This window comes from Phoenix dactylifera, chromosome 14, assembly GCF_051530095.1.
Source record: "Phoenix dactylifera cultivar Ajwa chromosome 14, Ajwa_hap1_PhDact_Kaust_v1.1, whole genome shotgun sequence".
NCBI lineage: Eukaryota > Viridiplantae > Streptophyta > Magnoliopsida > Arecales > Arecaceae > Phoenix > Phoenix dactylifera.
The window spans coordinates 7,859,346-7,870,209 of NC_143203.1; positions in this window are offsets into that span (position 1 = coordinate 7,859,346).

The window sequence follows — 10,864 nt, forward strand, 5'->3', positions numbered from 1 at the left end:
ATGTATAGACTTCGACTTGATTAAATATGCTTGCAACTAAAGGATGTGCGGATAAGAATTAAGCAAGCAATTTATCTAAGTAAGTAAGTGTGTTAGTTAGACAATAACTAGAGGCATTACAAACACAAAGGACATATAGTGGTTCGGTGCACCCCAGCACCTACATCCACTCCCCAAGACCTCTTGGGAATTTCACTATAATCCTACCGATTACAGCCGGTTGTTTTACAAGCTCACAACCCAACTTGTTGTTTTACGAGCGCACAACGAACTCGGTCGGTTTTCCCAGGCTCACCGACTAGAACCAACCCCGATTGTTTTCCCGGGCTCACAATCAAACCCTTACACGTTGGTTTTACCCTCGGCTCACCAACAAACCTATCACCGTTGGTTTTCCCTTTGGCTCACCAACAAACCTTAACACCGTTGGTTTTTCTTTGGCTCACCAACAAACCTTTAACCCCTTGATTCAATCCCTTGATTGAATCAAGTTACAAGATATTAAAACAAAGAATAAAAACAAATCAAAGCTTCTTAAACAAGCAGATATGACAATATAAACAAATAGAGTAAAGAGAAGCCCTCAAACGAGTTTTGAAGATGGAGGAGCTCGGCTTCTTCTTTACTTGATCCTCCTCTGATTTGGCATGAAGTAGAGGATCCCCGAGGCAGCACACGGATGGAGAGGAAGCTTTCGGATTCACTTGGATGCTCTTCTTCTCTCTATTTCGTTTTGGATGGCCCTTTTGTGCTTATGGGAGATTTCCTTTGTAATCTCTTTGAGATCTCTTTCCTAGATGATCTCTCCCACTTCCATACCTTCTCCCCTAGCTCTTCTCTTGATTTTATAGCTTTAGATGGCGTGGAAACAAGAATATAGCCGTTAGAGACAAGAAAAAGAGCCGTTGGACACAGTCTGCATTTCCTGACAATGTTACCGTTGGGATCGGAGTCGACTCGCGCGATCAGGAGTCGACTCGCCTGTTGCAGGAGTCGGCTCGTGCTTTACTGGAGACGACTCGGCTACTGTTCCAAATTTGAATTAAAGTGCATGCCTTGACTGGGAGTCGACTCGACTTAACCCGGAGTCGACTCGCCAACATCTGGAGCTGACTTGGCATCTTCGGAGTCGGCTCATCCCATGAATCCAGAGGACATACTTTCTGATTTTCTTCCTCGAGTCGACTCGGATTCTCTTGGAGTCGACTCGGCTCTCAGAGCCCGAAAACTGATCCTCTGCATTTTTGGGGTCGCGCTGCCTTGGAGTCGACTCGAACTGTCTGGGAGTCGACTCGAATCTCAGAGGCAGTAACTTGGTTTTCTGTCTGTTGATGGTCGCGGAGTCTCGGAGTCGACTCGTGCAATGCGGGAGTCGACTCGAATCTCAGAGTCCCAAAAATGCTCTCTGACTTTTTCCTTGTGTTCCGCTGAGAGTCGACTCTTGCTTTCTTTGGAGTCGACCTACCAACCATCGGAGTCGACTCGCGTTCCACTGGAGTCGACTCGAATCTCAGACCCGAAAACTGCTCTCTGACTTTTCTGCCTGTGACTCCTAGGAGTCGACTCATACTTCTCCGGAGTCGACTCATACTTCTCCGGAGTCGACTCGAATTCCACTGGAGTCGACTCGAAGACTGTTCTTTTGAATTTTTCTTTTGATTTTACTCCTCCAATTTGAATCCTTTGAACTTTAAACTTTGGGCCAATAAATTGTAGCTTTCTTCCAACTTGAGAGCTTTGGAGGCCTTCTTGTGTTCTCCCAACTTGCTATGTTCCTTGCAAAATAAATATCTTTCTCCTTGCAACATAAACATTAGTATCTATACTTCAAGGTTTTGTGATCATCAAAATCAATCTATGAATCAATCTTTGGGTCATCAATCTCCCCCTTTTTGATGATGACAAAACTTGGAGTATATGCAATATAAAAGATATTGATTTCTAGAAGTAATACATAGCTAAGTTGCATGAAGTAGAAAACATATATATTTAAAAACATACTTCATGATAATGCTTTAGATTTAATCAGCTTAACACAATCAACATATTTAAATTTTAGGCTGATTTGTATTCAATTCAAAGTAATAAAGCATTCTGAGTATATAGCATATACTTAGATATTTCTCCCCCTTTTTGACAACATCAAAAAGATAGTGAAACATTAAGTACACAGATCAGAGCAGAACACATCGAGTGTGAATTCAAGAGGTTTTTTAATTTGATACCACAGATAGTTTTCTAATCAAGTGTAGGTGGAATCTTCCTTAGGTTAATTCAAGAAGTACCACAAATGATAGTCAAGGAAAAATATGAGTGGAAATCTAACCTCTCTTCACTAAGTATGAAAGCTTGTTCATTTAAGACCTTTTGCCCAATCTATTAAGTATTTTATCAACATGAGAGCAATTTAATTAATTTTCAGAGTAAAAGATCAAAACTTATATATTTGGAAAAACATATCATCATGTTGGATCATTAATTCTTAATGACTTCAAAGTTCTTTTATGATAATAAGATCATTGGGGCACAAACACCAAAATATGAAATCATGCAACATGATTTCTTTAGAGACTTTCTTTTATCTCTGTAGAAAGTAAGCACAATTTGATACATAACAATATGAATTGGCACACAATTTAAGTTCTAAAGTTCAAGTCAATTACACGTTATTCTCCCCCTTTTTCATTAAGTTAGAGGCTCTCAAGATTTGTAATTTGGTTCATGAGTGATGCATAAGATATACTAACCAAATAACACGCCTCAAGGTGTATCATAAAGATTTTCAGATTTAAATTTCAGATGATACATATTGGAGAGTATTAGGATCACTTTTCATTTAGTATTCTTTCCCTCTCCTATAGATTCATGTAATTAAGTTCCATAAGACCTCTCCTTCTGAAATTTTCTTTCTCCCCCTCAATTGATCATTCCATTTAAGAGTTTAGAATCCTAAGATAATGTTCAACAAAATTGTCAATCTCAAAAATATATTTTCTATAAGTTTCAGCTTATTTTCATAAGACTCAAGGTTTGAGATAAGACAACCTTTATAGAACTCATCTCAAGGTAATTAAAGCATGTCTTGCAATATAAGGAGGTTCATCAAAATCAATCCATAAAGTTCAAAGCATGCATCAAAATAAAGTGTCTTTGGGATAGGATACTGAATATCTAAAGCTCCCCCTCAAAAGATGCATTCTTCTTTAATCATTTTAAATTGTTGAATTTCAGATTATAGTGATAAACGTGAATAACACTGAAATTCTATGACATCGAGAATGTAGAGTAATCTAGTATTATTCAAAATTTGTAGCAATTACTCTTTCTAATCCTTTAAGAACAAGGTATGCTTCCTCTTCAACTTTGAGAAAATGTACTGAAATATTAATCAAAAATGATTCATTTGAAGCTCAGTTTCTTTCAAAACCATTTACATTTTCTTTCTTTTAGACTCATTTGAGTGAGGTGAAATATTTCTAGGCTTTAAGATCATTCACTATATTAATGGAAGTCTTTTATAATGTAGGAGGGAAAAACATATAGATGATCATTGAGGTATATATTTTATAAACTTCAATTTCTTAATCACAGTTTTTCAGCTATGTACACATGAAGCTCAATAAAATTTTAAATATTAAAATAAAGTCATATATTTAAAAATATTTGCTTGTAATCAAGATCATTGAAAGACACACCATTTAGACCAATATGAGTACACTTTGAAGATAAGAAATGATATGTTTCGGAAGTGTATCGGAGCGATCAAAATAAATTCTGTTTTTCTTACATTAACATTTTATTTAGTAATCATATGGAGTTTAAACTTTTATACAAAATCATATTCTGAATTTCATAAAGATTTTCAATAGAGCCCTTTTAAGTCATAATTTGAGATATGTATCTTTCACATTGTGGCTCATCTTAAATTATTATGATTGAAAAATACATATTTCAATAACATTAAAGCACTTTCAGAATCTTTGTGTTTAATTTTGAGTTTTGATACAAAATAAAGGATATTTTAACAAGTATTAGGACATTATGTATCAAGGTTAGGCGAGTAGAAAGATAGATCAAAATCAATTTATTTTTCCTAAATAGAGATATTCTTCTCTTCTCCTTTCTACAATGATTGTGAATGAATCTATTTTATTTAGCTTTCAGATTTTAACAATGATTGTGAATGACAAATCTGAAATTTCTTTTCAATAGGATCAAACAAAAGATGTTATGTAGCAATTCAAACATTCAATCAAGTTGTCCAAGTATGAAGCATTACAAAATATTGAGAACCCATAAATCAAGACATCATACCATATGCAAAACATCTCATGTGTTAAATCATGCATTAAAATATTAAGAACAAGCATGTCAAGGATCCAAGTCAATACTTTTCAAATAAACTCCCCCTATTTAAATATAATCTTGCAATGATTTCATCCTTAAAGTGTGTTTTCAAGTGATTAAGAGATTTGACTTAATTCTACTTTCATTTTCTTTGTTTTTCATTTATAACTTTCTTATGCTCTATACTCTATTTGCTCCCTATCCGGTGGAGTTGGGAAGGGGCACGAGGTACTACCACTAGCCTCCCTCTTGTGCCGTCCCTAATATGCCCTACACCGAATAGTTGGGTCAAATAGTGCCGGATACTACCACTAGCCTCCCCATTGGCACCATCCCTATGATGAGCAATATAGAAAGGTTAAAATATTCACTCCAAACTCTCCCTGTTTGAGTGTAATTAATTATAGATTTTATCCCTTCCAAATGTGCCGAATATATTATGCTTGTTTTGCTTTTCCTTAAGATTGAAGTACTTGCCTTTACTCAGATTTTTCATCTCTTGAACAATGTCCATTTTCTTTTCTTTATCTCTCTCTCTTTTTGTCATTCTCAAGTAATTTACATGAAAGAGTAGAATAAAGAGATAATCTTATGTATCATATAGATGTATATTATGCAAACAACATTTTCATTGTGCTCAAGGATTCATAACTTCTCACAAGTTATTTTACATCAAAATTTTAAGCATATACTTGTGTATTTCATGGTTATGATATAGGCAAAGATATATTTTAGTTTGGGCAAACCATGAAATAATTTCTAAAAGTATAAGTCAGTCACTACACATATAGACATGATATCAAAAATTAATAATTAAAGAATTTAATCATGCCATAATAAGGTTTAAGTTACTGACTTTGCTCAACTAATTTGTGAGAAAGGTATCTAAATTACCTATTCATTATTTGTTCTTCAAGCCAAACTAGATTTCTTATGTGTGAACTTTTGGCTGAAGAAGATCCTCTCTCTTGTTTGCATGTGAATGTTTAGTGTATCTTACATGAAGATATCCTTCAAGTTGAAATTTCTCATTTTTCTTTCTTGAAGGAAGGTCATTAGTTTCTTTAAGATACAAAGCATTCATCCAACATATATATTTTTTTAACTAGATGACTCAATATAAGATATGACAATAGTTGCATGTTGAGTCACTTTACTCAAGAGATTGCCTAAATATAAGCAAGCACATATCATTTGAACTAAAGAGATAGATTCATTAACCAAGATAGTTTAAGTCAATTTAGTTTAGATTCTATTTGCTTAAGATAATTATCAATAAGATATGTTAACTATGTTTTAATCAATTTATCTTAAACATTTGTTTCTATCAAAATTCAGATTATGATTTATTTGTTATCAATAAAATATGATTAATTAAAGTTAGATAGAAGTCTTGCACAAGGTCACATAATGAGCATACAATCTGGTCTACTAGCTGTAAAATAATTATTCTATCATGCTTCAATACAGCTTTAACACAATAGATCTACTTTGCTCATCCTTTTCAAATTCTACAAGATGGGGTCATAGATATATCTTCTTCATGCCAATCTTCTATAAGAGTTTTCTTGTGGACTAACGTTGGTCAATGAAGATCCCCTTTCCTGTTTGTCTTAATTTGGAGTTTGAGAGAAGATGTTAATTCATTCATCATATTTCAAACTCACTTTGCAATATAACTCTTCATTAGTAGAACCAAAAATGATGTCATTAATGTATACTTTGAGCAAGTGAGGTGTCACACATTTTTTGATGCAAAGAATTATCACTATTACCTTCTATCAAAAAGGTTATTTAAGCTTTTATATCATGCTCTTGATGCTTGTATCAAATCATATATTGCTTTATCATATTTGTAATGAGTGTTTTCAAATATGGTGGTTATTTAACATATATCTTCTTTAATAAAGTAAGCACATAGGAGTCCATTCTACACACTCATTTGATGGACTATAAAGCTCATAAAGCAAGCAAATGATGATGGTGATCTTTACTTCTAATCATGCAAAAATTTCATCAAGATCTATTTCATCTTTTCTTAATTTAGTCTTTTAGTAGTCATCACTTTTTCTTCATTAAGAGCATATCTGAAAATCCAAGTTGGTTCTAATTATTAACAAGTTTTTCAGATTGTTATATGTAAAAGATTAACCATATACATACATAATTTAATTTTAGTATCTTGATAATAAATCATTAGTCTCATAAAGAATAAAATACCTTGATATTTTTGCAACTAAAAACTTTTCATTGAATACTCTATATGCATTGCTTGATGAATGATATCCAAGGATAGACATATCTCTATCAGATTTGGCATTATTTTCATAAGAGCATATCAAGCATAACATGTACGACTGAAAAATATGAAAGATATGCAATGGTTCATTTTTCATTTTTTTCAGAAGATCAAAATTTTCATCAGAAATAGATCTAATAGAAATCATATGTATGACAAGCAGTGATGATAGTCTTTTAAAAATTATTTAAGTAGATGACTATCATACATAATTGTCTTTTTCATTTCTTCAAGAATTCTATTAACCCCTTTTTACTTATGATGTCCATGGAGCTGAAATAATTGAATTTAATACTATTTTCTGTATAACCTTAATCTGGATTTTGGTTTTCAACACTGTGCCATGATCTTCACAGTTTGGAAACCTTTTTCATTTGAAACGCTTCTACAAGATTTAGTAAATACAGAAAAATACTTCAGTTTTATTCTCCAAGAACAAGTCCAATGTAAGCTTTTGAAGACTTAGAGATGGAAACAACATCTTTAGATTTAGAAATGATTTTTGTTTGTTTCCTTAGTTAGCATGCATAGCAAAACTTTGACCTTTAAGTAGATAATCTAAGTAAGCCTATGGCAAGGTCTTTTGAGATTAAGTACATACTAGCATGAGTTGATTTTATATGCCAAGGATGGTTTCTTGGTATTCATAGTGCATATATTCAAAAGCATACCAAGTACACATTATCATATCTATGATCAATAAATAATAATGCCATGGATAATAACTCTCAATCAAGCATATAGAGAATTCATAGAGTTATTCTTAATAAATTGATTAATCATTTAGCAACTTATCCAATAGTGAGTAAAGTATACTAAAAAATGAAGAGATTTGATTATATTTCCAAAAGTATTTTCTATATCACAAAATTGATCACTACTAGCAAATCATATCAAATACTAAAGCACAAATAATGATGAGATGCAAGAATTACTGATTTCATTATTATTTTTTTGTTAATAACTTTTTAAGTTTCTTTATGTTCCATAGGTACCTTGGTACACCTATGTGTACATCCTCATTTTCTCATTTTGGGTACCCAAGCTTGCTTGAGTCCTTGAGAGTTAGGACATATGGTTCCTTTTGCAACCCATATCTGTTTAATAGTAATAACTTTACCATTTGATTTAATTATACTAGAACGATAGGTAAAGTTGTTATTCCCATCCTTTTCATTTTTGAAATAAGTTATCTTATTTAATGGTTTGCTTGGTAAATTGATAACCTTTTTCTCTAGAGATTTATGGCTAAGTGAAGGAGTCAAGCTAAATTTTGATTTATCAAAATCAGCATGTTGGCTTTCAAACATTATTTTTAATCTTTCTGAACTCACAGTGAATTTGTTAATAAAACATCTTAATTGGTTAATTTCATTACTTAAGTTTTGATTTTCTTTAATTAAGCTATGATTTTTCTGAATCAATTCTTCTGAAAATGACCTTAAGCTTTCATTTTCAGAATTTAGTTTCTTAAGATTTTTATTCTTTACAGATAATTTTCTACAATCACTATACAACTCATGAAAAGCATTTAATAATTCATCATAAGAGAATTCTTCTTGAAAATCATTTGAGGTAAGAGTAGATTCAGATTTTACCTTGTCTTCTTGTGCCATAAAGCACAAGTCAGTTACCTCTTGTAGTTTCTTGGAGCTAATATCATCATTGTTGCTCCTAACCTTTATTTTTTGGCTTGACTCTTTCTTGGTCAAGGCTTTCTTCCTTTTTATCTCTTTCTTCCTTTCTTCTTGCTTCCTCTTTTTCTTTGTCTTTAGGAAGCTGATTTGCCTCGGAGTCGACTCGGACCTTATTGGAGTCGACTCGACTAACTTGGGAGTCGACTCTACTGAGGGAGATTCATCACCCTTTTCTGCAGTCTCATTGTTAGTATATAATTGAAGCATATGAGAGCTAATCTGAGATTTATCATAAATATTTTCTAAAGTATCCCAGATCTCCTTAGCAGATAAGCATGCAGAAATTTCATTAAACTTTGTTTCTTGAATAGCACAATATAATATGTTCATAGCATTAGCATTTAATTGTGCTAAGTCCTTCTCATTAATATGAGAGAGTGTGTGAAGGTCATTTGTTATGATTTTCCATAAATAATAGTTTTGTGATTGAATAAAAATGCGCATGCGTATTTTCCAATGTGGGTAGTTTATACCATTAAACAGTGGAGGTGTATCAATTGATTGTCCTTCTCCTAGAAAACTATCTATTTGAGTTGTCATGATCTTTGGCTCTAGTCGGTTAAGACTACAAATAATATTTGAGCACCTGCTCTGATACCACTTGTTGCCCAGTAGATACAACCCAAGAGGGGGGGTGAATTGGGTCTTTCAAAACTTTTATGCTACTTCTAAAACTTTTTGATTAACTATGCTAAGTTGTATAGATGCACAGTGAAAGTTAAACTTAGCAAGGGTTTGATGTATAGACTTCGACTTGATTAAATATGCTTGCAACTAAAGGATGTGCGGATAAGAATTAAGCAAGCAATTTATCTAAGTAAGTAAGTGTGTTAGTTAGACAATAACTAGAGGCATTACAAACACAAAGGACATATAGTGGTTCGGTGCACCCCAGCACCTACATCCACTCCCCAAGACCTCTTGGGAATTTCACTATAATCCTACCGATTACAGCCGGTTGTTTTACAAGCTCACAACCCAACTTGTTGTTTTACGAGCGCACAACGAACTCGGTCGGTTTTCCCAGGCTCACCGACTAGAACCAACCCCGATTGTTTTCCCGGGCTCACAATCAAACCCTTACACGTTGGTTTTACCCTCGGCTCACCAACAAACCTATCACCGTTGGTTTTCCCTTTGGCTCACCAACAAACCTTAACACCGTTGGTTTTTCTTTGGCTCACCAACAAACCTTTAACCCCTTGATTCAATCCCTTGATTGAATCAAGTTACAAGATATTAAAACAAAGAATAAAAACAAATCAAAGCTTCTTAAACAAGCAGATATGACAATATAAACAAATAGAGTAAAGAGAAGCCCTCAAACGAGTTTTGAAGATGGAGGAGCTCGGCTTCTTCTTTACTTGATCCTCCTCTGATTTGGCATGAAGTAGAGGATCCCCGAGGCAGCACACGGATGGAGAGGAAGCTTTCGGATTCACTTGGATGCTCTTCTTCTCTCTATTTCGTTTTGGATGGCCCTTTTGTGCTTATGGGAGATTTCCTTTGTAATCTCTTTGAGATCTCTTTCCTAGATGATCTCTCCCACTTCCATACCTTCTCCCCTAGCTCTTCTCTTGATTTTATAGCTTTAGATGGCGTGGAAACAAGAATATAGCCGTTAGAGACAAGAAAAAGAGCCGTTGGACACAGTCTGCATTTCCTGACAATGTTACCGTTGGGATCGGAGTCGACTCGCGCGATCAGGAGTCGACTCGCCTGTTGCAGGAGTCGGCTCGTGCTTTACTGGAGACGACTCGGCTACTGTTCCAAATTTGAATTAAAGTGCATGCCTTGACTGGGAGTCGACTCGACTTAACCCGGAGTCGACTCGCCAACATCTGGAGCTGACTTGGCATCTTCGGAGTCGGCTCATCCCATGAATCCAGAGGACATACTTTCTGATTTTCTTCCTCGAGTCGACTCGGATTCTCTTGGAGTCGACTCGGCTCTCAGAGCCCGAAAACTGATCCTCTGCATTTTTGGGGTCGCGCTGCCTTGGAGTCGACTCGAACTGTCTGGGAGTCGACTCGAATCTCAGAGGCAGTAACTTGGTTTTCTGTCTGTTGATGGTCGCGGAGTCTCGGAGTCGACTCGTGCAATGCGGGAGTCGACTCGAATCTCAGAGTCCCAAAAATGCTCTCTGACTTTTTCCTTGTGTTCCGCTGAGAGTCGACTCTTGCTTTCTTTGGAGTCGACCTACCAACCATCGGAGTCGACTCGCGTTCCACTGGAGTCGACTCGAATCTCAGACCCGAAAACTGCTCTCTGACTTTTCTGCCTGTGACTCCTAGGAGTCGACTCATACTTCTCCGGAGTCGACTCATACTTCTCCGGAGTCGACTCGAATTCCACTGGAGTCGACTCGAAGACTGTTCTTTTGAATTTTTCTTTTGATTTTACTCCTCCAATTTGAATCCTTTGAACTTTAAACTTTGGGCCAATAAATTGTAGCTTTCTTCCAACTTGAGAGCTTTGGAGGCCTTCTTGTGTTCTCCCAACTTGCTATGTTCCTTGCAAA